Here is a 24,916-nt window from a genome sequence, read left to right on the forward strand (position 1 = left end):
TTGGTATTAAAACTACATATTTTTCTGATTTGCACAGTATAGTGTAGTGCTATAGAACAGTGGACAGTCACGGCAGTTGCCTGTGGCCATACATACCCCAGTGTGTGTTGAGCAGATTGATGCCCGACACTGCCATGATATGGAAACATTTTTGCAATTTGTTAGGTTATAGCAGTGAAGCAGAGTGTTTTTAATTAATGTCAGTGATGTGATTTAGTAAAATAAAATAGGTGATCATTAAAACAAAACCTTTAGTAATTGTCATTTGGTTGCTTGCTTGTTTTCTGGTAACTGCATAAATGAGCTTCTGTAATAGAAAAAAAAAATCCTTACCATGCTCAGATTCCTTCTCAGCCTATACTGTTCTATGTTTGAAAAGAGTGTTAGAATGAGCTATGTTACAAAGTGCACTATGTTACAAGGTGTCCCAAGGGCCCGTCTTTTCAGGAATTTCTTTTGCTATACTTGGAGGATGGTGAGAATACTAATTATTGTTTTCCTGAAGCTAAAACTGTTTGTGGTAAGCAAACAAACAAATATTACAAAGGTAACTAGAGAGCGGTGAAAGCTATGAAGAAAGTAAAAGCAGGATAATACAAGTGATCTGAAGGAATCGTGTTATTTTATTATAGTTAGAGTGACTAGGAGCAGTCTTATACAGGAGATTATATTTGAGCAGAGATTTGAAAGATGAGGAGTCACTTAGGCAAAGATCAGAGGCTAGTGCATTGCTGACAGAGGGAATAAATATGAAGACCCTGAGTTAGTATATAATTCACAAAATAAATAAACTTCGTGGCTGGATGATAAAGGTCCTACTAAGAATTTCCTGAGGGAACATCTTCAGGAATTTGAAAGTGTAGAGTCACATTTATTTGCCATATAATTTGTGTGATAGGAAGTACTTGACTCATTCAATAAGTACTTGTTGATAATGGGATGTAGTAATGAAAAGACAGACCAAGCTCTTGCTTTCATGGAGCTACTATTTTAGTAGTAAAGATGACCAATAAACAATTAGACAAATTGTAACAATTTCAGGAAATGGTAAATGCTGTGAAAAAAATAAATTAGTAAGGAGCTACAAGGAGCCGAACATCCTCTTTTCATAGGAGGTTGTCAGGGAAGGCCGGTCTCCAGAGTTGATATTTGAACTGAGACCTAAATACCTGAAGGAATCAGCAGATGATCTGGAAAAAACATTCCAGGCAAAAGAAATAGCAAGCTTACTGGCTCTGATGTAAGAGGAGTTTGCTATGTTTCAGGAACTGAAAGGAGTTTGCTATGTTTCAGGAACTGATAGAAGGCCGCCGATTGGTAGTGAGCAAGATTGATAGTAATAAGAGATCTGGTTAGAGAAAAAGATTGTAGCCAAAGCAAGTAAAGCTCTATAAGCCAGCTTTTATTGGGAATGTGGAAGGATGTCACGGAAGGATTTTAAGGAGGCCAATGAGTTGATCTGGTTTACTTTTTTTCAGAATCATTAAAGGCCATAATAATAATTTTGGTGAAATAGAAAAGCTTCCTTTTTCATGAATGTCCGGGGTGGTTTTGTTGTTTGTTATTTGTTTTTTGAGACGGAGTCTCACTCTTGCCCAGGCTGGAGTGCACTGGTGCAATCTTGGCTCACTGCAACCTCTGCCTCCCAGGTTCAAGCAGTTCTCCTGCCTCAGTCTCCCACGTAGCTGGGACTACAGGCGCACGCCACCACACCCGGCCAATTTTTGGAGTTTTAGTAGAGACTAGGTTTCACCGTGTTGGCCCAGGCTGGTCTCGAACTCCTGACCTCAGGTGATCCACCCACCTCGGCCTCCCAAAGTGCTGGGATTACAGGCATGAGCCACCGTGCCTGACCAGAATGTTTGTATTTTAATGTGGTAACATTATAGTAAAACAGAATAATTTGGGAAAAGACGATGAAAAGTACATAACTTTAGTAAGTATGGAGTGCTATGCCGATATAAAATCACCGTTTCGTCAAGGCAAAAGCTTTCAAGGATCTTAAAAAAAAAAAAAGAAAAAGAAAAGAAAAGAAAAATCACTGTTTCTTGCATGGTGAAGCAGGGAGTCAACATGAGTAATAATAATCCAGATAAGAACTTTCAAAAGCTTCTTTTTTATACCAAAACAATTTGCCAGTCTTACTATTTTTTTTTTTTTAAATTGTTTTCGGTGTTGAAAATACATAGCTTTAGATGTTGTAATCATAGTATTTGGTCAGGGAGCTTGGGAACATTTTAATTGTTCTTCCACTCAGCCTTCAGGTTGCTTTGTGGAGAAGTCATCGGGAGAACTAGGCACAGAAAAGGCAAAGCAAGACAAAGAAAACATTTTAGCATTAGCTCAGGTTAGGTTCCAACCCCTGATGCAGAAATCTGGGAGGTGAAACTGGACCAAGTAAAAGGACTCTTTTTGTCCTGAGCCAGATTGGCCTAAAACCAAGTATATTCATAAATGTTCTTTATTTTCCTACAACAACCAAACATGGAACTCATTCTTCCAAAAATAGGGTGAATGGTCATCTTGCCTGTTTCAGGGGGAGAAGAACTTAAGGGTAAGAGAGAGAGAAACCTGGGCAGGCTTGTGCACAAGAAGGGCAGGAAAAGATAGAGTTGACCGGGTGTGGTGGCAGGTGCCTATAATCCCAGCTACTTGGGAGACTGAAGCAGGAGAACCATTTGAACCTGGGAGGCAGAGGTTGCAGTGAGCTGAGATTGCGCCACTGCATTCCAGCCTGGGCAACAGAGTGAAACTCCATCTTAAAAAACAAAAAAACAAAACAGCAACAAAAAACCCGGACATTCATGAAGAAGGAAGCTTTTCTATTTTACCAAAATTATTATGGCATTTAATGATTCTGAAAAAAAGTAAACCATTGGTGGAAGACTCGGGAGAAGAAGAAGAAAAAAGGAGGAAGGAGAGGCAATGAGAAAGGAAGGAAAAGAAGGAGCTGGAATGGGGAGGAGACAGTTTCCAGACCGGGGCTTGCCTGAAGGCCACTTACATGGAAAGTCTTCAAAGGAGAGAGAAGGACAAAACACCTCAAGTTTTCTCGGAGCTCCTCTTAATACCTTATTTACAAATCATAAGGAAGAGAGAGTGAGAGAAGGATGACCAACCTTTCTCCTGAGGGAATAGGTCCTGGACTCATCAACACCGCAGCCATATGGGAAGAGGCAAAGAAAAGACCATGACTCAGTGCTGACCTTTGACTCCTTTGAATATACTAACCTTACAAAATGTGGAGCCCAGTCTGTGTTTTGGAGTCATTTCTTGTCTTTCCTAGATATGGAATAAAGGGATGGACCCCTTTATTCCTCCTGGTACTTAGAAGAGAGAAGTTATTTCCTTACCCTTGAGCCAACTTTGTAATGAAAAGGATTTAGACTTTTTCATTTTTTGTCTGTATAATAAAGTTGCTTCAGAAAAACACAATGGGAAGAAGCATGTTAGAATATCTTGTGAATAACCTGAAAAGAAAGAATATTGCATGTATCTCTAATTGCCTTTTTTTTCCCTCCCTGATAAATGAGGAGCGATAAATCATATTGAACAAAGTACTAAAAAGTACTAAACAACACTTTTATCTCTTGAAGTTTTTCTTTTTCTAACTTCTGGGAGTCATTTTTAGGAAAGGTGGATGCCTGTAGATTTCAGCTTATTTTTATATAATGGAGCCAAAGTGAAATTCTTCAAGTTCTTAATAGGAAAAAAAGGTGTACTTTACAGTTTGCCACCCAGCCAAGGCTAACATATATTCTCTATATATGCTATATGTGCATATATTCTATAATATAATCTATATTAAAAAGTGTGATTTTTGGAAATAAAAAATTAGCTGGGCATGGTGGCGAGTGCCTGTTGTCCCAGCTACTTGGAGGCTGAGGTGAGAGGATTGCTTGTGCCTGGGAAGTAAATACTGCAATGAGCTATGATCATGCCACTGCACCCAGCGCAGGTTACAGAGCAAGACCCTGACTCCAAAAAAAAATTTTTGAGGCCAGGCACAGTGGCTCACACTTGTAATCCAAGCACTTTGGGAGGCTAAGGCCAGAGGATCACTTGAGCTCAGGAGTTTGAGACCAGCCTGGGCAACATAGAACTTGTCGAAGTGTGCTTTTTACAGAATCGAAAAGCAATTTTATATAGAATCTTTTTATATAGAATAAACTCCACAAAGAGGGGCCCATAATTGTCATCTTATTCCCAGTGCCTGGCCTAGAGAAAATGCTGAATCAGTGAACAAATAAGAGGTATTAGTGAGTATTTTAATTAAGAATTAAATATATTTTTTAAGAAAAGAAAGTCATTCAGAATTATTACTAAGAGAGTGGTGGAGGTTCTTTGTTTTGTTCCTCCCCCTTGACATTTGAATGGAGTAAGCAGTAATTATTGAAATACGTATTTATTGAGTTTTGAGAATTAAGTGTTTTGGGGGAGGCTCCTGAATGCCTGGAGTTTATACGAGAATCTAAGTGATTAGATGGTTTGTTTTCTACTTTATCATTTTAATATAATAAGTACCTTTATATTTTCAAATACTTACGGGGAAAAGAGTGTGGACTTTTTGTTTCAGTTAACCAGTGATCATTTGGCTTTCCTTTCTACCTTTGCTTTTATTTTATTTTATTTTTTGTTTTTGTTTTTTTGAGACGGAGTCTCGCTGTGTCGCCCAGGCTGGAGTGCAGTGGCGCGATTTTGGCTCACCGTAAGCTCTGCCTCCTGGGTTCACGCCATTCTCTTGCCTGAGCCTCCTGAGTAGCTACTACAGGTGCCCACCACCATGCCTGGCTAATTTTTTTTTTTTGTATTTTTTAGTAGAGATGGGGTTTCACCGTATTAGCCAGGATGGTCTCAATCTCCTGACCTCGTGATCCGCCCACCTCGGCCTCCTAAAGTGCTGGGATTACAGGCGTGAGCCACCATGCCTGGCCTATCTTTGCTTTTTATGTCTAGCTGTGTTGTTTAAAATTTAACAAATAATTAATCATGTTTAATATATAATACGTGCATTTTTACCAGTTTTTTTAATGAAGTGAAGCATGATTGAGATACAAATATTGTAGATCTATTTAATACCAATGATATATTTTAGAAACTAAGTCCGGCTTCAGTAGATTCTAGGTTGTTCCATATTTTTTCATTATATATTAATCGTTGGATTGTATTGATCTAGAAATCTTTTTTTTTTTTGAGACGGAGTCTCGCTGTGTCGCCCAGGCTGGAGTGCAGTGGCGCGATCTCAGCTCACTGCAAGCTCCGCCTCCCAGGTTCACACCATTCTCCTGCCTCAGCCTCCAAATAGCTGGGACTACAGGCGCCCGCCACCACGCCCGGCTAGTTTTTTGTATTTTTAGTAGAGACGGGGTTTCACCATGTTAGCCAGGATGGTCTCGATCTCCTGACCTTGTGATCCACCCGCCTCGGCCTCCCAAAGTGCTGGGATTACAGGCTTGAGCTACCGCGCCCGACGAAATCTTTTAATTATATGTTAATTCAGAATTTTATTGCATTGGGTCCAAGCCATTTTTTGCAAGAGCAGATAAAATCCAAAGAATAGCTATGACCTATGGCTCTTGGCGTGGGCCTGGCACAAGATGATGAATGAGGCCGATCAGATTCTTTGCCTCAGAAACCTGAACAAATCATGGAAGGAATTTGCTTGTTAGCAAATTGAGAACTTAAGCAGAGTCATGAGGTAGAGATGGGGCTGGAGGAGCTGTGAGAAACCATGGAGTTAGTGCTGGGGAGGGTGCCTGGAAAAGCTTCATAACCATTTTTCCATATTAATGAATGTAGGTCTATACCATGATTTTTGAAGGCTGCACAATATTCTGTGGTATGAAAAGTATCACAATTTATTTGCCCCAATCCCTTGTTGATGAATGTTTAGGACCTCCCCACACCAAAGGGTTTTTAATCACACAATGACACCATCAGTGTTCAATTTTTAAAAGATAGAAAAGACTGTGTAACCTAGACCAAGCAAACTAGGTGTATATTGTAGTGACCTTTACTGACATAGGAAAAAGAGGAGAGAAAGGAATTGGAGGGGGGAAATGGCCATGGTAGAGTGCAGAGATAATACATTCAGTTTGGGACAGATTTAGGATAGCTTCAGGACACCCTGGAAAAGATAACCAGGGAGAGAGGTATGGGCTTGAGATAGAGATTTGGGAATCAGCGGAGAGTAGTGGTTATTTGAAGTCATGGAAATAGTGATGCCCAGAGAGAGCATGTTTTAAAGTGAAAAGAGAAGGCCAGGGATAGAACTGTTAGAAGCACAAATATTTAACTAATGTGCAGAAAATACTGTGGAGGATAGTCAAAGGTGTAGGACATAGAATTGAACAACTCTGGGTAACATCTGAATCTTCTTGTTCTATCAAATGCCTATTTTTTTCTGCCTTTTTTTTTTCCATTTTGCTGATTGATCGTGTTTTTGGTCTTATATCTCAGATTGGGAAAATATTTTAACAATGTGTTTAATAACTATAGAATATCAGGATATATTGAGTGATCTCATAGATTTTTTCATAAGTTTGAAATAAAAATGGAAAATTCTTTAAACTTTTTTTAAAATAATGAAGCAGACAGGTTCAGAAATTATTTGGCTATTTTGACATTTTATCATTTGTAATAAATACTATGCATAGGTACTATGTGTCTATAATAAGCCTTTTCTTCTTAATAATAGAGTTTATACCATACCATTGGTTTCCTTGTCACTAAAATAATAGAAGAATATAATTCAAATAAGCCTGAAAACACCAGGAAACTAGTTTTTTGTCTTTATTTTGTTAAATGGCATTATTTATTGAATTGTTAATGTTTAGAATTTATATTTAAATGATGTCAGTGATTTATTACGAATTAGTGTTTTAAAGGATCCGTATATGACATGGTCTACCAAAATTACAGAGGTAGATGTTTTACGTGGACAGTACTTGTCAACTCTTTGAAAAGCTGGTGCTGGTAAGATGTTGACAGCTGCTAGAGTTAAAAAAACTTAACAGTCTTTTGTATCCCTTTAGCAGTAAAGGTTGACAATTTTATTGTAGGTAGGAGCATTTAGTGAGAATTATGACATCCTGTCATTTTTGCTTAATTTTGGGGCAAGGAAAACACCTGCTTTGTGGTTGACTAGCATCCCTTCTAGCATACTTGTTCATATATTCAAACTTCTTTCAAGTAAGTGTAAGTTCTGGTACCCACCAGATCTGCAATTCCTGATAGCTACAGCTTTCTGTGCTCTGGCCATATCTATTTGTAGAGGCAGTGAGGTTAGGTAATGTTTAGTCTCTTAGTTCCACCTCTAAGGCATGCTAATGTGGTAATTGCTTGCCAGCAGCATTGGTCTGGAAATGGGTGACTTCTAGATACTTGGTAGGTTGGAGGAAAGGTGTTCATACTTCTTACTGTGCGGTTTGAGTATCTGCCATAGATATTTACGTTCAAATCTTGGGAAACCCCCTGCTGTTTCCCAACAGTTGTCTTTGTAGTTTATAAAAACCTGGGATGGCTACTTAACGAGGGGTGACTTTTTCTTTTCTCTTTCTCATACATAGTGCTTGGGAAGTGAAAAGCCTGACTGAGTGGTAGAGGTAAATTGGGGAACAGTTACGATTATGTCAAAACTTGTGTGGTTCAGTTTCATTTTCTTCTAATAAAACGAGTGCCATGAGGCACATTTTTTTATACACACCCAGCTGAAAGAAATGTGCTGACAAACTTTTTTTCAGGGGATTTTTTGAGTGTTAGTTGGAGCTTTTACTGATGGTTATTTTTATATGATAAAGTATATTTCAGTGAATTTAATGTAACTTGTTTTAGATTTTTAGATTTGAAGCACAGTTTTTGGCTCAGGACCAAATATGCCTGGAAAACTTTCAAATCTGGAAAGCTGTAAAACACAAACATACTTTGAAGTATGGCATATGTGACTGTTTAAAATATACTAGGAATGTCTTTATTGGTTAGCAAATGAAGGAACATAGCTATCATTTTTATATTGTTGGCATAGGGTAGCAGCAATTATGTTCAGTGGTGGTGGACAGGCCTGATCTGCCTTATATAAATTATCATAAAAACAAGTTTGCTCAGATCACTATGGTTAGGACATTTGAAAAATACATATGTTCTGTACTTAAATCTTGATTTATTGAATATAATCATCTACTTTAGTGGGTTTTTTCATAAAGCCGATGTTGTATACTGTTGTTGTTGTTGCTGCTGTTGTTGTTTGAGACAGGGTCTCACTCTGTCGCTCAGCTTGAAGTGCAGTGGCATCATCTCGGCTCCCTGTATCCTCAACCTCCCGGGCTCAGGTGATCCTCCTACCTCAGCCTCCCAAGTGGCTGGGATTATAGGCGTGCTCACTATACCTGGCTTATTTTTTTTGTATTTTTTATAGAGACAGGGTTTTGCCATGTTGCCCTGGCTGGTTTCAAACTCTTGGGCTCAAGCGATCTTCCTGCTTCAGCCTCCCAAATTAATAGGATTACAGGTGTGAACCAGTGCCTGTAATCTCATGATTACATCATGTATACTCTTGATAGTTACTGTTTTTTTCCTGCTTACATGTCTTTGATTGCTCATTGGCAACTCCATTATTAGTGAGCCAGGCACATGAAGAAATCTCCTAATTTATTTCCTTTAAGTATTAATTGATACAACATTTTGGGAGAGAAACATAAAAATAAATCATTCAAATGAAGTTTGACGATTATCTTCAGATTTTATTCATTATTGTAATAAAATGATTCTGTAGGCTAATCTGATAGCCGTACAGTGACTGTATAATGCCTTAAGTAATAAAAACACTAAAAATCTTTAGAGCACTGGGAAATTTTTAGAGCAGTTTGATATACATCTCATTTGATGCCCTGTGTGGTAAGAAATGAAGTATTATCCCACATTTAACAGATGAAGAAGATGAGGCTGAGTGAAGTCCATTGATGTCCTAAGGTCAGAACTTTCTTTTTAAAAACTCAACTTTATGAAGGCATAATTTACATAAAATGTACCCATTTAAAGTAGTTTGAACAGTTTTGACAAAGGTATGCACTCTTGTAAATACCACTGCAGTTGAGACAGAGAACATAATCACCCCCAGAATTTCCTTGTTTCTTTTTGCAGTCAGCCCTGCAGCCCCACCCCACTTCAGGCATCCATTAGTCTCAGTTCTGTCTTTGTAGATTAATTTTTGCCTGTTCTAGAATTTCATATAGTTGAAAGCAAACTGCGCGAACTCTTTTTTTACTAGATTCTTTTGCTCATATTTTTGAGATTTATCTATGTTGCTATGTGTAGTTTATTCCTTTTTATTGCTGAATATTCCGTTCTGTGAATACCACAATTTGCTTATTCATTTACCTGCTAATGGACTTTGATGCTGTTTCTAGTTTTGGTGTGTTAGAAATAAAGCAGCTATGATTTGCATTTAGACATGTATTTTCATTTCTCTCTCGCTCTCCTTTTTTCTTTTTTTTTTGAGATAGGGTCTCACTCTATTATCCAGGCTAGAGTAACAGTGGCAGTGGCTTGATCACGGGCTCAACCTCCTGGGCTCAGGTGATCCTCCCACCTCAGCCTCCCAAGTGGCATGCACTACCACTCCCAGCTAATTTTTTGTAGAGATAGGGTTTCACTATGTTGCCCATCCTGGTCTGGAACTCTTGGAATCAAGCGATTTGCCTGCCTTGGCCTCCCAAAATACTGGATTATAGGCCTAAGCCACTACACCTGACCTTATTTTCATTTCTGTTGTGGGCCATATGTATGTTTGACTATTAAGCTATCAAGCAGTTATCCAAAGTGGTTGTACTTTCTATTTCACCACCAGCAATATATGAGGGTTCCAGTTGCTCCACTTCCTTGCCAATACTTTTAGTATTGTCAGTCTTTTTAATTGTAGACATTCTAGTGTGAATTAGATTCTCCTTGTGGTTTTATTTTGCGTTTCCCTGAGGACTAGTAGAATTTAATGTTTTTTGTATGCTTACTGGTCATTCATACATCTTTTATGAAATGTCTGTTCAAATCTTTTTCTCAATTTCTTATTGGGGTTTTTATTTTCTTATTACTGTAGGAGTTCTTTATACTGAATACAAGTCCTTTGACAAATACATGCATTACAGATACTTTCTCCTAGTCTGTGGTTCCGATTTTCTTTTCTTTTCTGTTTTTGAGACAAGGCCTTACTCTGTTGTCCAGGCTGGAGTGCAGTGGCAAGATCATGGCTCACTGCAGCCTCGACTTCCTACCCTCAATCAGTCCTCCCTCTGCAGCCTCCTAAGTAGCTGGGACTACAGGCGATTGCCACCAAACCTGGCTAATTAAAAAAAAAAAAAAATTGTAGAAACAGGGTCTCACTGTGTTGCCCAGATAGTTTTGAATGCCTAGGTTCAAGTAGTCCTCCTGCCTTGGCCTCCCAAAGTGCCGAAATGACAGTTATGACCACCATGCCCAGCCTGTGTTTCGTTTTCTGTGTGGTGTCTTTCAAGGAATTTTAAATTTTGATGAAGACCAGTTTACAATTTTTTTCTTCTATAGTTAGTGCTTTTTTGTCCTAAGAAATATTTCCTTGCCTATATTATGGTTGTAAAGATTTTTTTCCCCTGTGTTTTCTTCTTGAAGTTTATAGTTTTAGCTTTTTCATTTAGGACTATGATTTATTTTGGATCAATTTTTTTGTATATTGTGGTCGAGGTTCATTTTACCCCTCCTTTTTTTTTTAAACAAGATTATCTGGTTGTTCCAATAGTATTTATTGAAGACTGTTGTCTCCCCATTGCCTGACGTTGACACCTGTGTCGCTTCCATTGATTTAGATGTCTATTAGGCCGTGTCACACAGTCTTGACTAATGTAGTTTCATACTAAGTCTTGAAACTTTTTAGTGTAAGCCATCAACTTTGTTGTTTTTTATCCAAATTGTTTTAGTTATTCTAGGTTCTTTGCATTTCCGTAAAAATTTTAGAATCAACTTGTCAATTTCTATTTAAAAAAGCTTGCTAGGATTTAGATTGGAATTGTGCTGAATCTATAGACCATTTTGGGAAGAATTGATAGTTTAACAATTTGTGTCTTCCAATGAAAACATGGTTTCTCATTTAAGTATTCTTTATTTCAGCAATGTTTTATAGTTTTTAGCATATGAGATTCATATGTACTTTGTTGAATCTGTCATATTTTGGATTTTGATTATAAATGGAATTGCATTTCAGATTTAATTCTTAAATCATTTATTGCTAATATATAGAATACAATTGAATTTTGAACGTTTTTTTTTTTTTTATCTTGTGACCTTATACATTTATTCCTAGTATGTTTTTGTGGATTTGTCAGAACTCTCAACATAAACAATCATGTTGTGTGTGAATAAACACAGTTTTACTTCTTCCTTTCCACTATATGTGGTCTGCTCCCTGCTTCTTATTGCACCGCCAAACACTAACAGATAATGTTGAGTAAAAGTGGTGAGACCAGACATTTTTGTCTTATTCCTCATCTTACCAGGAATCTGTTGAGTTCCCGTTGTTAAATGTGATATTATCTGTAGGATTTTTGAAGATAATTCTTTTTCAGGTTAAGGGAGTTCCTTTCTGTTCCAAGTTTGCTAAGAAATATATGTGTGTTTCTGTTTTTAAAATCATGAATAAGTGCTGTATTTTTCAAATGCTTTTTCTGCGTCTCTTAAGGTAATCATATGGCTTTTCTCATTTATCCTGTTAATAGTGAGTTACATTGATTTTCAAATATTAAACTAGTCTTCAGTTCTTGGAGTTAAACTCAGTTGGTCACGATAAATTCTCTCTTTTATATTTTTAAATATTGTTTGTTATATTATTATAATTACAATATATAAAATACATTATTATATATTATTATATGTAATATATTGTTATATATAATAATATATAATATATATTTTGTATTTTTAAAATATTTAATATTAAATATTTTATATTTTATATTTAATTTGTTAATATTTTCTCAAGGGTGTTTATAGCCATGTTCGTGAGATATATTTTTCTTTTCTTTTAATTTCTTTGTCTTGTGTTAGCATCAGGGTAATACTGTCTTTATATAATGAGTTGCAAACTGTTCCCTACTCCACTGTTTTCTGAAAGACTTAAGATTTCTGTAATTTCTTCCTTAAATGTTGGGTAGAATTCACTAGCTTCGCTACCAGGGCTTGTTGTTTTCTTTCTTTTTTTTTTTTTTTTTTTTTTTTTTTTTTGAGACGGAGTCTCGCTCTGTCACCCAGGCTGGAGTGCAGTGGCCGGATCTCAGCTCACTGCAAGCTCCGCCTCCCGGGTTCACGCCATTCTCCTGCCTCAGCCTCCCGCGTAGCTGGGACTATAGGCGCCTGCCACCTCACCCGGCTAGTTTTTTGTATTTTTTAGTAGAGGGGGTTTCACCGTGTTAGCCAGGATGGTCTCGATCTCCTGACCTCGTGATCCGCCCGTCTCGGCCTCCCAAAGTGCTGGGATTACAGGCGTGAGCCACCGCGCCTGGCTTCTTTCTTTTTTTTGAGGCGGAGTCTCGGTGTGTCACCCAGGCTAGAGTGCAGTGGCGTGATCTTGGCTCACTGCAACCTCTGCCTCCCGGGTTCAAGCAATTCTCCTATCTCAGCCTTCCAAGTAGCTGGGATTACAGATGCCCCCCCACGACACCTGGGTAATTTTTGTATTTTTAGTAGAGATGGAGTTTCACCATGTTTGCCAGGCTGTTCTCGAACTCCTGACCTCAAACAATCCACCTGCCTCGGCCTCCCAAAGTGCTGGGATTATAGGTGTGAGCCACGCACCTGGCCTACGTTTTCTTTTTTTTTTGAGACAGAGTCTTGCTCTGTCGTCCGGGCTGGAGTGCAGTGTTATGATCTTGGCTCACTGCAACCTCTGCCTCCCAGGTTCAAGTGATTCTTGTGCCTCAGCTTCCCAAGTAGCTGAGATTACAGGCATGCGCCACTATGCCTGGCTAATTTTTTGTATTTTTGGGGCTTCACTATGTTGATCAGGCTGGTCTCAAACTCCTGACCTCAAATGATCCGCCCGCCTTGGTCTCCCAAAGTGCTGAGATTACAGGCGTGAACCACTGCGCCTGGCCAATTTTGGTTATTTTATGTCTTTTAAGACATTTATCCATTTCATCTAAATATGTCAATTTATTGGCATTAAATTGTTTATAATACTCCCTTGTTATCTTTTTTAATATCTATAGAACCTGTAGTGATATCCCTTTTTTCTTTCCTGGTGTTATTAATATGTATGGAGGTTTATCAATTCTGTTAATCTTTTCTAAAAACCAGCTCTTTGTTTCAGTTTTTTAAACTAACTTTTGCTTGTTTTCTGTTTCATTGATTTCTGCTCTTTATTATTTTTCTTTTTCTTATTTTGGCTTTTAAAAAAAATCTAGCTTCTTAAGATGTACTCTTAGGTCATTAATTTTAAAGCTTTCTTCTTTTCTGATATAAGCACTTAAAGCCATAAATTGTTTTCTTTTCTTTTCTTTTCTTTTTTTTTTGAGATGGAGTCTTGCTCTGTCTCCCAGGCTGGAGTGCAGTGGCTCAATCATAGCTCACCGCAGCCTCCACCTCCTGGGTTCAAGTGTTTCTCCTGCCTCAGCCTCCTGAGTAGCTGGAATTATAGGCGCCCACCACCATGCCCGGCTAATGTTTGTATTTTTAGTAGAGACGAGGTTTTGCCATGTTGGCCAGGCTGTTCTCAAACTCGACCTCAGGTGATCCGCCCACCTCGACCTTTTAAAGTGCTGGGATTACAGGCATGAGCCACTGCACCCAGCCTAAGCAACAGATTTTCAATGTAGATGAAATAGCCTTCCTTTAGAAGAAGATGCCATGTAGGACTTTCATAGCTAGAGAAGAGAAATCAGTGACTGGCTTCAGTGCTTCAAAGGACAGGTTGACTGTTTTGTTATGGGATATGTGGGCTAATGTAGCTGGTGACTTTAGATTGAAGCCAGTACTTGTTTGCCATTCTTAAAATCCTAGGGCACTTAAGATCTATGCTACATTGACTCTGCCTGTGCTGTATAAGTAGAACAACAAAGCCTGGATGACAGCACATCTGTTTATAGCATGGTTTACTGGATATTTTAAGCCCATTGTTGAGACCTACTCAGGGGAAAAAAAAAAATTCCTTTCAAAATATTACTGCTCATTGACAATGCACCTGGTCACCCAAGAGCTGTGATGGAGAGGGACAAGGCCATGAATGTTTTCATGCCTGCTAATGCAGCTTCTGTTCTGCGGCCCATGGATCAGGGAGTAATTTTGAGTTTCAAGTCTTTTTGTTTAAGAAATAACATTTTCTAAGTATGTATGTGCTATAGAGAGTGATTCCTCTGTTGGATCTGGGCAAAGTAAATTTAAAACCTTCTGAAAAGGATTTACCATTCTAGATGCCATTCATGATTCGTGCGAGGAGATCAAAATATCAACATGAACAGGAGTTGGGAAGAAGTTGATTGCAGCTTTCAGGGATGACTTTAAGGGGTTCAGTACTTCAGTGGCAGAAGTATCTACAGATGTGGTGGAAATAGGAAGAGAACTATAATTGGAAGTGAAGCCTGAAGATAGGACTGAATTGCTGTAATGTTATTATCAGACTTGAATAGATGAGCGAAGTGGTTTCTTGAGATGGATCTATTCCTGGTGGGGATGCTGTGAACATTGTTGAAATGACAGCAAACAATGGATTTAGAATATTATATATCAAGTTAGTTGGTGAAGCAGCAGCAGAGTTTGATAGGACTGACTCCACATTTGAAAGAAGTTCTATTGTGGGTAAAGTGCTATCAAACAGCATCACATATTATAGAGAAATTTTTGGTGAAAGAAGAGCCAATCAGCACAGCAAGTTTTGTTGTCTTATCTTAAGAAATTGCCACAGTCATCCCATCCTTCAGCAGTCACCACTCTGATCGATCAACATGGAATCAAAACCCTCTGCCAGCAAAAATACTGCATTTCATTGAATGCTTGGGTGATTGTTAGCATTTTTTAGCAATATAATATTTTTAAATTAAGTTAGGTTCATTGGTTTTTTTAGACATAATGATATTGCACTCTTAATAGATTATAGTATAAGCATAACTTTTATATGCCTGGGGATATTATAAAAATTGTGTGACTTGGTTTATTATGCTACTTGCTTTATTGCAGTGGAATGGGATGGAATCTGCAATATATCCAAAGTATTCCTGTAGTTGGAATAATAAATAATGTAGCCTTTTCACATTGGCTGCTTTTATTTAATAATGTGCATTTAAGTTTCCTCCCATGTATTTTTATGACTTGATTGCTCACATCTTTTTAGCACTGAGTAATATTTTGTTGTCTGAATGTGCTACAATTTAAAAAATTCATGTATCAACTGAAGAATATCTTGGTTGCTTCCAAGTTTTGGCAGTTATGAATAAAGCTTACATAATCATCTGTGTTAAGGTTTTTATGTGGACGTAAGTTTTGAATTCCTATAGGTATATACCATGGAGTGTGATTGCTGGATCATAGAGTAATAATATGTTTAGTTTTGTAAGAAACCACCAAACTCTCTTCCAAAGTGGCTGTATCATTTTGGATTCCCACTAGCAGTGAATGAAAGTTCCTGTGGAACAAAGTTTGTTCCTGTTGTTCCACAGGAACTTTCCAGTGCAGTATTTGGTGTTGTCAGTGTTGTGGATTTGAACATTCTAATAGGTTTTAATTTCCATTTCCCTGATAATATATGAGTTAGAACATCTTTTCTTTCTTTTCTTTTCTTTTCTCTTCTCTTTCTTTCTTTCTTTCTTTCCTTCTTTCTCTCTTTCTTTCTTTCTTTCTTTCTTTCTTTCCTTTTCTTTCTTTCTTTCTTTTCTCTTTCTTTCCTTTCTTTCTTTCTTTTTCTTTCCTTCTTTCCTTCTTCTTTCTTTTCTTTCCTTCTTTCCGTCTTCTTTTCTTTTCTTTTCTTTTCTTTTCTTTTCTTTCTTTCTGCCTTATTCTTTCATTCTTGACAGAGTCTCACCCTGTTGCCCAGGCTGTAGTACAATGGCACAATCTCGGCTCACTGCAACCTCCACCTCCCAGGTTCAAGTGATTCTCTTGCCTCAGCTACTTGAGTAGCTGGGATTACAGGTGCCTGCCACCATACCTGGCTGAGTTTTGTATTTTTTTAAGTAGAGACGGAGTTTCACTATGTTGGCCAGGCTGTTCTTGAACTCCCGACCTCAGGTGATCTGCCCGCTTCAGCCTCCTAAAGTGCTGGAAATACAGTCGTAAGCCACTGCGCTGGGCCAGAACATCTTTTCATATGCCTACTTGCCATCTTTATATCTTCTTTGGTGAGGTGTTTGTTAAGGTTGTTGACCTATTTTTTAATTGGGTTGTTTTCTTGTTGAGTTTTAAGAGTTTTTTGTATGTTTTGGGTAACAGTCCTTCATCAGAGATATCTTTTGCAATTGTTTTCTCCCAGTCTGTGGCTTATGTTTTCATTCTCTTGACACCCTTTAGTGGTACAAAAATTTTTTTTTAATAAAGTCCAGCTTATCAATTATTTTTTCATGGATTGTGCATTTGGTTTTGTATCTAAGAAGTCATTGCCAAACTCAATATTATCTAGATTTTCTTCTGTTATCTTCTAGAAGTTTTATAGTTTTGTTGTACATTTAGGTCTGTGATCCATTTTGAGTTAATTTTTATGAAGGGTGCAAAGTCTGTGTCTAGAGTAATTTTTTCTTTTTGCATGTGGATGTCTGGTTGTTCTAGCACCATTTGTTAAAAAGACTGTGTTTCTCCAGTTCATTGCCTTATTTGCTTCTTTGTCAGAGATCAGTTGACTTTGTTAATGCGCGTCTATATCTGGGCTCTCTATTCTGTTCCAGTGATCTATGTGTTCTTTTGTCAGTACCACACTGTCTTGATTACTGAATCTCTGTAGTAAGCTTTGAAGGTGGGTAGCATCAGTCCTCTAATTTTATTCTTCTTCTTCAATATTATTTGCTATTCTAGGTGTTTTGCCTCTCCATGTAAACTTCAGATCAATTCATTAATATCTACAAAATAACCTACTGGAATTTTTATTGGGATAGAGTTGAATCTGTAGATCAAGTTGGGAAAAACAGATATCTTGATGATATTGAGTCTTTTTATCCATGAACATGGAATCTCTCTCCATTTATTTAGTTCTTTCATTTTGTTAATCAGTTTTATAGTTTTCCTCACATAGATCTTATGCAGTTTTTTAGATTTATAGTTAGTATTTATAATTTGGGGGTGCTAATGAAAATGGTATTTTGTTTTTAATTTCAAATACCACTTGTTTGTTGTTGGTATATAGGAATGTGATTGGCTTTTGTATGTTAACTGCAGCCTTGCTATAATATGGTGGTAAGGTGTGGGGTAGAGGAGAAGCATTCTATAGTCCTATAATTAGGGTCTCAGTCTTCAGTGAGTCTGTGCCTCTGGACTGTGGACTTCATAAATGTTTCTCAGGTTTTTTTTCTCCCCCTTTAGGTGGGACAGGAAGGCTAGAGGGGACAGGATTTGAATGTTTCCCTCTGCCAGGTCAGTTAGGCTTTGATAGTACCTTAACAGGGTGAGCTCTGGTTTAACCTAGTTTATTCTGAGGGCAGGCCTTATTAAGAAGAATGGAGTGCTCTAGTATATTTTGAAATTCTCTCTCCCCTCCCACTGGAACCATGGGGGCAGCGGGGCCAGGGGGAGGGGTAGGCGACAGTTTCTGATATTTACTGTGAGAACCTGTTCAAGCTAGAGCCTGGTTGAGCTCTTGAAGGTAAAGCCCCCTATAACTTGATCCCCTTGGAGTTTTAACTCTCAGACTTGTTTACTCTGAACCTGTAGCAATTCATCAGTTACAGTTCAGTTTTCCTTCTCCAGCACTGGTTCCCCTGGCTGTTTCTGTTTGTGAGTCTTTACTCTGGTAAGCTGTGACTTCTCTTTGCCTGTCTGTCTCTCCATCCTTTGGGCCAGTGGTTTCCCCTGTGTTCTCACCTCTCTTTCAGATCTACTTAGAATAGTTGATATTTCATTCTGTTCAGTTTTGTGCTTGTTGTTAAAATAGAGTGACTTCTAAGGTTTTTACCTGCAGACCAGAAATTAAGGTCTTCCTTCTTTTACATTTTTTTGTAGTGCACATTTGCTGATGACATCTTTAGATCAATAAACATTGAGAAAGGTTATCTTTATTTTATCTCCTTTTTTTGAGATGGAGTTTCACTCTTGTTGCCCAGGCTGAAGTGCAATGGCACCGTCTTGGTTCCCTGTAACCTCTGCCTCCCAGGTTCAAGGGATTCTCCAGCCTCAGCTTCCCGAGTAGCTGAGATTACAGGCACACATGCACCACCATGCCTGGCTAATTTTTGCATTTTTAGTAGGGACGGGGTTTCACCATGTTGGTCAGGCTGGTCATGAACCCCTGACCTCAGGTGATCCACCTGCCTCAGCCTCCCAAAGTTCTAGGATTACAGGCGTGAGCCGCCACACCCAGCCTTTACCTCCATTTTTGTAGGATATTTTTGCTGGGTAAGATGCATTCTGTGTCTTCTGGTTTGCATTGTTTCTGAGAGAAGTCAGATGTTATCAGTGTTCCTCTGTATGTAATGTGTAATTTGATTTTCTTCAGCTACTTTTAAGATTTCTTTCTTTCTTTTGGAATTTGGTTATGGTGTGCCTTAATGGATTTTTCTTTCTGTTTACCCTGTTGGGGATTTTTAAAGCTACTCATATCCATGAGTTTATAGCTTTCATCAAAATTGGAAAAATTTCAGACATTATTTCTCTGAATATTATCTCCCACCATGTTTTTAAAACTCCATTTATATAACTGCTTGCTGTTGTCTCACACACAGGTCACTGATGAGGCTCTGAGGCTCTGTTCATTTTTTTTAAGGCTTTTTTTCTTTTTATGCTTTAGTTGGATAGCTTGAGATATCACTGGAAGTTGAGAACAGGAAAATCTGTTATATTAACAGTCTTATTCCTGTGGTCCCTTTCAAAGATGTATTCTGTTGCAGTTAGTGCCTGTGGTTACTACTCTTTTCCTTTAAGGCCCTCTTAGTGATTTACTTTTTGTGTGAGCTAGATATGTTAAAAATTAAATTAATACTCGGAAAGGCCAATATGGTGAAGCCCTGTCGCCACTAAAAATACAAAAATTAGCCGGATGTGGTGGCACGTGCCTGTAAACTCAGTTACTCAGGAGGCTGAGACAGGAGAACTGCTTGAACCCAGGAGGCAGAGGTTGCAGTGAGCCAAGAACATGCCATTGCACTCCACCCTGAATGACAAAGCAAGACCCTGTCTCAAAAAAAAAAAAAATACTGACCCAAAATAATTTTTTTATTTAACTATGCCATATGACCTGAGTTCTTCTTTTTAAGAATATGAACTTTAATTTCCTTAGAACTTTAAACATTCATAAGAAAGGTAGGTTAAATTGGGAAACTTAGGCCTCCTATGATAGTAAAAGATTTAGTACTTCAATTTAATATATTTGGTAATCCCAAAAACATTAATGAGATAATTTTGTTGAATGTTCAATGTGTATGTCAAGCTGATGTATTTACATTTACAAAAGTGTTTATGTTTCATAATCTGAAACAATTGTCATCTTAAGTAGTTTACTGGAATACTACTCAGCAATAAAAAGAAATGAACTATTGATACATATAAGAGCTTCTATGAATATACATAGACATGCTAAGTTTAAAAAAGCCAATCCCAGCCGGGCGTGGTTGCTCAAGCCTGTAATCCCAGCACTTTGGGAGGCCGAGGCAGGCAGATCACGAGATCAGGAGTTTGAGACCAGCCTGGACAACATGGTGAAACCCTGTCTCTACTAAAAATATAAAAATTAGCCAGGTGCGGTGGCGGGCGCCTGTACTCCCAGCTACTTGGGAAGCTGAGGGAGGGGAATTGCTTGAACTCGGTAGGAGGAGGTTGCAGTGAGCTGAGATCGTGGCACTGCACTCCAGCCTGGGTGGCAAAGCAAGAGACTCTGTCTTGGGGGGAGAAAAGAAAGTCCCCAAAAGTTACATACTGTATAAATCCCGTTTATATAAACATTCTTGAAATGATAACATTATAGAAATGGAAAACAGATTAGTGATTGCCAGGGGTTGGGGAGAAGTAGGTGTGACTGGGAAAGGGCAACATGAAGGATCCTGTGTTGTAGTGTTTTGTGGCTTAATTGTATCCATATCAGTATCCTCATTGTGATATTGTACTATTGTTTTGCAAGGTGTTACCATTGGAGGAAACTGGGTATATGGTAAGTGGGATGTTTCTGTGTTCTTTCTCACAATTGTGTGTGAACCTACAATGAGCTAAAAATAAAAAGTTTGATAAAAAGATGTATGAGGAATGAATTTTTAAGATAAAAGAAAATGCTATCATTTGGAGCAGAAGTGGTTTCAGTGTCATTTCTCACTGGTAGTGAGAAAGTATGGAGTGATCGAGTACATTATGCCTATAGCGGGACAGACCTGTATTGAAACCCCAATAGTTATCAGCTGTTTGACTTTATAACAGTTCTAAAACTCTCTGAGCTTCAGTTTTTCTCATCTGTAGTAAGCAATGATAATATTATCTCCCTTATAAATAGGTGTGAGGATTAAATACAATAGTGGCTGTGAAGTATCTAATGTGCTTGAGCTATAAGAAAGATCAGTAAATGTTAGCAAATCATCGTTGATTTTTATTGCCCTACTTCTATTTCTAGGGTGTTTTTTAAAATGGATATTAGTATATATGTTAATTAAAATAACATGTATAACTGAGTTACTAGGAAAAATGCTTACTTATATATGGGAAAACAAAATAGTAACAACTAAAAGAAATGCAATTATTTTTCACTTTAGATCGTAAAATTTCTTAAGAGTAGATTTGATTTTGGAAGGGTTGCTACAAAGAAATCTGCCTTGTTTGGATATTACCGATGGTAGGACAGTATTCTGAGCTTAAAACACTTGCATCCTGTTGCTCTGCATATTTATGGTATAATTAAAGTGGCTTATATTTGCCTTGAAAACCCACTTGAAGGCATTTTATTCTTAAGGCGATTTTTCTTGATTTTCATCTTTTATTGCTTTTTGGCTTATTGATCCCTCTTCAGTTTCTGTAACTAATTGTAGCAACTGGACTTGCAAACATTGTTTAATTAACACTACATTAAGGTTGTATACTTTCTTATACCCACCTCATGATGTGTTTATTAAACAAACAAACATTTTGAAGTGCATTCTTTATGAGGTAAGGCTTGGGAGGAAAGCCACCCCCAGTTAACCTAGGAATTAAAAAGGTAAGCAGAAACAACTTATTCTGTGGATGTAGTAACAGCTCCTTTTTAACCCAGATATTATCCAAAGCTTACTTGTAAACATAGTTTTGTGGGACAAGAATATTGAGATCTGTAAATTCATCTTCAGACATTAGCTGACTTAGCTATAACACATATAATGATGCATGTATAAGATGTGCTTACTGATTTCTGTGGAAAAAAATACGAGCTTTGTTTGCCTCTAAGTTATATTTTCTTCTATTCTTAATTTTGCCAAAAGTTTAAAAACTAAGATAAGAAACATTTTGCCATACAGTTGACCCTTGAACAACATACCCACTTTATAGACAGTTTTTTCAGTAAGTACAATAGGCCCTGCAAATCGGCGAGTTTGGCGTAACCAAATATTCCAGACTCTCTTCTTTCCCTATCTCTGACCTGGAACCAGCCATTTTCTGTGAAGCCTTGGGTTTATATTAATGGGGAATGTTATTTAGAAACCGTGATCTGGGGATAGATGCATTTATTGTTGCTGCTTTGGTGTTACTGCTAGGTCCTTAACTCATGACAGTGCCAGGAGAAATATGTAATCATGAGTTCTTACTGATATCTCCATAGGATTCTTCCATATTTGAATCTTAAAATGAGCATCTGCCACAGGGCCCCTTCCCAGAGGTATGCATTCCCAACACAATGCAGTTCTTGGCTAGGGTCAAGTTGTATTGCCACCTGTGCCTGCCTTAATCTGGCTCTGCTGGCTGAGATCCATGTCTGTCTGGATTCACCAGCAGCATTCACCATCCATGCTCTACTTAGAGTCCCATCCACATTTCCACATTGTAGTTTTGTGTGTTTTTCAGTATGTATTGTGTAACCCCCAGCCATGTTGATCAGTCTGCTTGGGCAGTCCTCATTGCCTCCTGGTTATAAAGTTGTGTGGCTTCTGAGTGATTCATCCTAACCCTATTCTTGACATAAACCATGTTATTTTTAGAGCATGAAATGCATTGTACTATTATTGTCACTCCATTTTATAGTTGAGGTATTGAAGCACAGAGAAATTAAGGAATTTGCCAAAGATCACCTAGTTAGTAAGTGGCAGAGTTGGGATTAAACCTAGGTGCTTTGCTTAAATGGTCTTTGCTAACCTATGCTGCTAGACTATAGGATTTATGTGGGGAAGTAGCAGAAGACCTGAAAAGAGTGATTATTTTAAGATCTTGAAGAATTTTAATATTATTTTAATAATCTTGGACTTGTTGGGTAGGCCCTGGGAAGTCACTGAAGGCTTTTGACTGTAGAGTGATGTGATTGGCAATGTCCTGTAGAAAGGTTAATCACTTGTAGCTGAGAAGGACTGTGAAAGCAAGATTCATGATAGTATGCTATTCTTGGGCCCCTCTCTAGAGATCTAATGAGTCAGTCTCTAAGGTTTGAGGCCAGGGAATTTATGATCTTTTTGATGATCATCCATATTTGGAACGACTGCTCTAAACTGTTTCCTTTGTTTACTATATTCATTTGACTACTAGTATGCCATTCCTGTATGTGTCCATCCAGTAGAGCCACATTTAAATGCCCTCAATTTGCCATTCGAAGCTACATATAGTCCAGAGGAAGTCGATGAATCTGCTCAGGAGACATATGTTTCATTTGTTGGTGTCTTGCATTTTAATAGATATTTGGACTGTACTCTTTATTGTTTATATTAAATTTGCAATAAAGCTTAATATCAGCTTGTTTTAACATTATCTTGGAAACACTTCTTCATTGGGTGGTGTGATGATTAAATTCACCGAATGTAAATGACAAGATGTAAACCAGATGCTCATCTACTTGTATATAAACAGATGAAAGAGAACTCTCAACTACTTCCTTATCTGTAATACTTGCTTCCTAAAATTTTGGGCAGAATTAATAGCAGCTAAATCAGTATCATTGTGCTGATAGTCGCATGCTAGTCATTATACTTTTTTGACTTGCTCTGTACACTTCATTGACATATCTAAATAGGGAGGTCCAAATAAAATAAAAATAGCAGTTTTGTACGATCAGTTGTTTAAGCATATGTCATATTGTTAAGATTTTTGAAACTCTTCAGAGAGGTATTTTGAATCTCATGAAAATCACCCCTCTTGCCAGGACTGCCACATGGATAGTTCCATGGGTATAGCAGAGCAGCAGTGACACCTTTGGTCCTGACTATGTTTCATACAGATTGGATATAACAGCAGTATGTCTGGAACAACAATGCCATAATCCTCTTGTAGGTTACTACTTAAATATTTGCTGTTCAGTGTTTATTCCTGACCTGTGTTTTTAAAAAATCAATTGACCATAGACACATGGGTTTATTTCTGGACTCTCAGTTCCATTGATCTCTGTTTTTATACCAGTACTATATTGTCTTGATTATTGTTGCTTTGTAGTAAGTTTTAAAATCAGGAAGTATAAGTCCTCCTACTTTGTTCCCTTTCAAGATTACTTTGGCTATTTTGAGTCCCTTGAGTTTTAATATGAATTTTAGGATCAGTTTGTCCGTTTCTATAAAGAAGCTACCTGGGATTCTGACAGAGATCACATTACTTTGTATACCAATTTAGGAAAGTATTGCCATCCTGGCAGTATCTAGTCATCCATCCATCACTATGGGATACCTTTCTATTTATCTTTAATTTGTTTCAACAGTGTTTTGTAGTTTTCAGAGCATAAGTTCTACACTTCTTTTAAATGTATTGCAAAGTATTTGATTCTTTTTGGTGCTATCATAAATGGAATTGTTTTCTTAATTTCATTTGCAGATTGTTGATTGTGAATATATGTGTTTAGAAATGTAATTTCTTATTGTATATTGATCTTGTATCCTACAACCTTAGTGAACTCTTTTACTGGTTCTAATTGTTTTAGAGGATTCCTTAGGATTTTTTATACATAAGATGATGTCATTGCAAATAGAGATAGATTAACTTCTTTCTTTCTGGTCTGGATGCCATGTCAGGTGTTTTTTCATTACTGCAATTTAAGCAGTATTATTATTTTACCAGAAAAAAATTTCCTCTCAATATGTGGTTTTATAAAAGGTTTCTAGATTCTTTGGATTTTTAGTATATATTCAGTTCTGCTGTAATGTAATGTATATGTTCCTTAAATCACTGTACTATGGAAAATTGTGCAATAAACACCACAGGACTTATGAGAAAAGCTAGTATGAGCAGTGTTATGTTGTTTTAAAATGATAGGAATCTATTAAAAATGGTGGTATAATTTTACATGTGTTAATGTTTAAAATACACATACATACTGTTATATGTATGGCACTTCACTTTGAAAAAAGCCTCAAGTTTTCTTGTGGAAGTAGCATTAAAATGGTTGCAGCACATGAGTTATTGTGAATTGTCCTGTCTGAAATAGGACAGAAAGTGATAACACCAGAGAAAGTTATAATACCAGATGAGGAAGATGAGGGTATAGTTCATATTACACGTGGTGAACCGAAGGAAGTGGTAGGTATCTGAGATGTGTGTGCATATATGTATTTCTACATGTCTCAGTACAGTTGTGTGTGATTTTTTGCATTCACCTAGTATTTCTGGTGAACAAAGCTGTGCGTAAACA

General features: G+C 37.5%; 1 protein-coding gene and 2 long non-coding RNA genes across 7 annotated transcripts in view; 1 reads left to right on the forward strand and 2 right to left on the reverse strand.

Annotated features, from left to right (window-relative positions):
• Positions 1–24,916, forward strand: part of CAMSAP2 (calmodulin regulated spectrin associated protein family member 2) — a 117,929-nt gene that overhangs the window by 32,469 nt on the left and 60,544 nt on the right.
• The window catches only part of LOC144340890 (uncharacterized), a 37,927-nt gene continuing 14,741 nt past the window's right edge, over positions 1,731–24,916 (reverse strand). The window contains exon 2 of the long non-coding RNA XR_013417431.1: positions 1,731–2,660. This is a non-coding gene — a long non-coding RNA (uncharacterized LOC144340890). The remainder of the gene's footprint in view (positions 2,661–24,916) is intronic.
• LOC144340892 (uncharacterized) lies at positions 15,932–19,676 on the reverse strand. The gene is made up of 2 exons (XR_013417433.1): positions 18,459–19,676; positions 15,932–18,284 (listed from the first exon to the last, which is right to left on the reverse strand). It is a non-coding gene; the product is annotated as an uncharacterized LOC144340892 (long non-coding RNA).

The sequence above is a fragment of the Macaca mulatta genome, chromosome 1 (assembly GCF_049350105.2).
Source record: "Macaca mulatta isolate MMU2019108-1 chromosome 1, T2T-MMU8v2.0, whole genome shotgun sequence".
Classification (NCBI taxonomy): domain Eukaryota; kingdom Metazoa; phylum Chordata; class Mammalia; order Primates; family Cercopithecidae; genus Macaca; species Macaca mulatta.